The following is a 5,055-nucleotide window of genomic DNA, read 5'->3' as shown; positions in this document are numbered from 1 at the left end:
TTTTCTCGTTTTGTTATTTAGTTTTGTGTCAATGATATTGTTTCATTCAAACTTCAATAAACTACTACATACAATCCACACACTATGTGCGACAATTTAAAACTTGTTTTGTGGGATAAGATTTTATTTTATTTTGATTAGTTTTCAATTCTTGGGAGTAGCCTCTCCATAAATGGGGGTAAGGCTAGCCGACATTCACCTCTCCCAGACCCTGTGTAAAGCGGGAGCCTTGTGCACTGGGTACGACCGAACTTTTTTTTTATTAGGTTTCAATTAGTTTTTCTTATTTCCTTCACTATCCTCAATATATATATATATATATATATGTATGTATGTATGTATGTATATATTACAAACTCATCAAATTGTTTCAATGTTAGAGCTACAAGGAAGAGTAGTTGGAACTTCTGAGAAGTGCTTTTTCTTCCTCAGTCAGAAAAAGACTTTTGAGAAGGGGTGTCTTAAGTAATGCAATAGATCCAATAATCAATAAACACAAAATGGTTGAATATCATAATCTTTATTCTTTAATCATTTAACTCTCAATATTATGCATACTGGTACAACTTTTATTTCTTTATTATTTGTCATCACCATCACCTAATACCGCCACCATTGCTATTGACACCGCCACCATCCTATCACTTCTTCTACCACCACCATTTCATGCTTTTCATCACTGTACCACAACCTCCCACGACCATCTTTTCACCGCCACGCACCGACACGACCATGCACCATGATCGCCACCTATAGTACCACTATGTTACCATGTCCGCCTGACTACCTCGATTACAATTGCCTAGTCATGGTAATCATCATCTTAGCCTCCGACGACCACATTAATGTCTTCCAACTCGCTTATAAATTAAAAGGGTAAAAAAAAAAATGGAGTTCTACACTCAACATATCAAAATTTGGTAAGATATACCTCACTTATGAGAACCATAGCCGTTGACACCCAATTCCACTTCGCTGGCTATCAGCATCGCCAAATTCCCCTCCTCTTTAATCTCATCATCCCCATCATCAAAATCCAAAGTAAATTGCCTTTGATTATCAAACTGATATATTTCTGCACTAAACGGCTTAAGTCCAATTCAATTCAATCCTAAACACTAAATAAACCTAAGATATTAAAAGCCTAACACTAACTGATGCTTCGATAGCAAAAGGAAAAAAAATATATATATATATATGCCAAATTACACTTTGGTCTCTGTAATTTGAGCAATTTTCCGCTCTAGCTAGTGTTCTTATTTCAGTTTTGGCATCTTTAAGTCCTATTGTGTGCTTACTTTTGCAATTTTGGTCACAATAGCTTTTTCTGTCAAAACTAAGACGAAAATTATTTGCATGGCGGCATGTATATCTCCTGTGTATTAGTTATTTTGAATTTAATTTCACGGACTAATACTATACTTATCACATTTTTCATATAACACTTCTACCACATTTCTAACATGGGTAGGGCCCTTCAATGCATGCGGGTACCATCTCTATTGGAAATATGATAAAAATGTCATATGAAAAATGTGATAAGAGTAACATTTTTGAATTTCAAGTGTGCAAACTTTGTAGGAATGCGCGCATCTCGAGAGAGAAGGGATTTTGAGCGTTGAAATTGGCATTTGACCAAAAATACTACTTTCACTACATTTTTTATACCACATTCGTATCTCCTCTTCCGTATTATCATTTTTTTTTTTTTTAAATTTATATCTACATGTGTGGGCTGGCTTCATCTAGTTTAGGACCAATTACGCTTTACAGTTTGCATCCATGGTTTGGGTAGTAAAATGGAAATAACACAAAAATAAAATATTGAACCTGCTCTTATATAATCTTTCAACGTAATCATCAAAGTTGCTACGGTCTAGGATATTTCATTACACTTGTAAGTGACACATCTTAAGTTCAAATCAGGTAAATGACAAATTCAATACTGATTTATTCTTCAAACCATAACAAATCTATGGTTTACTAAAAAAATAAAAAGATATTAAAACGTTCAAACATTAAAATATATAAAAATAAAACTCATAACTTTGAAAAAGAAATCAAATTTTCAGCATATATATATATATGCTATTACAACTTTATTGATGCAAGAATGTATTGCATATCTCAGTACACTCCAGATAAGGCACCTTAATTATCCGATAAAGAAAAGAAAAGGTATGAAAAGTTGACTTTTGCTGAACTTTAATTATTTATCCTCTAGTACTTTTGATTATCTGATCATCAGGTGTTACATAAAGCTTTAATTCCTTGAATATCATCCGCATGCAAACTTTGGGTAAATCCAGTACGAACACCGGAAGACATGACAGCTCCTTCAACAGAGCTATGTCCTAGCCCAAGCAGATGCCCGATTTCATGCAAAGCCACGGTTTCCAAGTCATAAGCACCCTCCACAGCCCCCACAGCCCACGGCTGTAGTGGAATCTCCCATTGGTTTGGTGGAAATGCATGAGCAAGAGTCCCACCTCGGCTGTCAAATGGGGCCCCATCTCCATGATCTCCCCTGCCAAAACTGATCTTTGTTGTGATTGGCTCATATTTTGAGCTGTTAACAATTAAATGACTTTGTGTTGCTTTCGGAACAGTGGCCAAATATGTCCATATCTCATTTTGGGTGGAAGACAATGATGATGTTTCATGGGATTCTTTTGTTTTGGCCCTTTTTTTATTGATTTCCCATTTGCATGCCACGAAAGTGGTTTTGGGTTTTGAGTAAAAGGCAAAGGGAGCATGATGGATCATCATTGTGTCTATGCAAAAAAGGAGAGATTGATTCACTTTTATGTCCATTTAATTGCAAAGAGCCGAAGTGGAGAAAGGGTGAGAGAGAGCATCCGAAGGAGAACACAAAGGAGAGAAAATATAGAGTAAGAGTGAGAAACTCTTAGGGAGAGTGAGTCTCTTAGTAAAATGCTGTGAGGGTACAAGGGATTGGGGTTTGGGTTATGTCGATTTAACTCAAGTGTAACTTGTACTGTTATTCTCATAGTGAAGAGCAATATCTCTCCGGGGACGTAGGCAGGATTTTTGCCGAACCTCGTAAATTTCTCAGTGTCTTTATTTCTTGTATTTTATTCTGTTCAACTGAGTGTGATTTTTGGTGAGGTTGTAATCTGAATCTCGTTTCCGCACTAACGAACGGGCCAAGGCACAACAATCTTCAGATCCGCGTTTTCGTAGCTTTGGGCTTGACTGAACGAGAAGTGTGTGTTTCCTGCCCATGTTGCAAAAGCTCGTGCAACTGCGGCCTGAGCCTCAGCTGGGGTGCTTTGATCAAAAGCATAGGTGAGTTGGTACTATACGAAGGCCATTTAGGGTTTCCGGAGAAGAAAGAAAAATGAGCAACTGTGTGAGTCGAACCATGTCTCCGCCACGGTGATGAGGTTACCTTTTATTTCCAGATCGCATGGAGGTGGTACCATTAATGATATCTGGGACACCACACCGTGGCATCGTCATTCTCGACACTGTTTTGGCATCCAATGTTCCGGTAGCCTTGAGGTGGTAATTGACTTGGTAGGTTTTGATCGCCGACGCTAAGATGTCGTCGAAGTCATCATTATCGAAATAGCTATTCAAATATCCAAAAATTTCAAGGTGCTTTTTATAGGTTTTGGATGCCTTGGACTTTGTCACCCTTGTGACAACCATTGAGATGGTTAAGGAACTCGAATGGTGGAGTTTTTCGGTTGTGTGTTTCTGACGATGTTGCATGGGAGAGGAGAGAAAGGAGGACGAGGAGAGTGACTGTGAAGAGAGAAAGGGTGTTTTGTGATGCCATTGATTATACTAGTAAAGCACTTATGATTAAGCAGATTCAGGATGTTGCAAAAGCTTTGCATTTGGAGGTCTATTTATAGGTCTAATGAGCACCCATAAGTCCTCATTATTAATGTCGAAATTGAGACTGAGCTGGGGTGTCATAGCTATATGATCATGACTTTGACTGTGCCTAAGTCTTGAGGTTCGAGATGATGACCATGGAAAAAAAATCCGAGGAACAAAATTTGGAGACTTATTGTTATTGGATACGTATAAAACTAGTCACTACAAAGAGAGATTGTCGGAAGGTGAGACCTAAATTATAACTAGAGAACATATTAATATCGATAAGGATAATGGTAGGGAGATCATATTTTTAAACTAAATTTGCAAATCAAATGATGTGTCAGTAATAGTAAATATGCACATTAATTAACACTTAACTAATAATCCAAACACATCAACATTCACATCCTTTAGTTTACAAAATTTTGTTTCCCTAGCATACTACCCTATGGATATATTTAACCTCAAGGCATGAGAGAGAAAAGGCCGCCCACATATGCAGCAAATTAGGGTTTTCTGATCAAGTTTATGGAAGTATTATAGAAAAAATGAAGGTACGTATTGTCATATGTCATTATACAAGTGAAATGACACTTGAAAAAAAATTATCTCAACTTGCATCGCGACATATGGCGCACCGCCCAGTGTTCCAATCACAGTGAAAAAAACTCTCCTAGAAATTGTGGCAAAATAAAAGATTTAAATGAAATAGAGTTTCTTTGGTTTACGGTGGTATGAAGTTTGGGGTTGGCGTTTAGGATATGCTTTGGTTGGATGAATTGCTAGCTACGAAGAAATGGATACTAATTTTTATATTTTGTTCAAATTATAGGAAGAACAATTTCCTTCATAATTTTTAAAAAAAAATAGTAGAATGGGCGGAGGACTAATACATTTTTAACCTAAAAACTTGGACAAGGTTTTTACTTAGCTGTCTAATTTTCTTTCAACATAGATTGACAAGTTTAGTGACAATTCTATTTCAATCAATTCAATCCTAGACATTGTACAAGACATAAGATATTAAAAGCAAAAGAAAACAAATATGTATATCAATTGTAACAAGCATATTCGTATATCCCCTCTGCACACTACATATGGGGTAAATAGAGTATGAAAGATTTGTATTTACACGTGTCTTGAAGCAATCCTTCATTATATTCATAACTCATATGTTATAAAATTTCTTTAAGACACACCCTC

At 36.5% G+C, this 5,055-nt stretch overlaps 1 pseudogene; it reads right to left on the bottom strand.

Annotated features, from left to right (window-relative positions):
- Positions 1–2,244: 2,244 nt before the first annotated feature.
- Positions 2,245–3,805, bottom strand: LOC126610640 (metalloendoproteinase 2-MMP-like; annotated as a pseudogene).
- Positions 3,806–5,055: the final 1,250 nt, after the last annotated feature.

This window comes from Malus sylvestris, chromosome 17 (assembly GCF_916048215.2).
Source record: "Malus sylvestris chromosome 17, drMalSylv7.2, whole genome shotgun sequence".
Taxonomy (NCBI): domain Eukaryota; kingdom Viridiplantae; phylum Streptophyta; class Magnoliopsida; order Rosales; family Rosaceae; genus Malus; species Malus sylvestris.
This window is presented reverse-complemented; position numbering and strand designations above follow the sequence as displayed.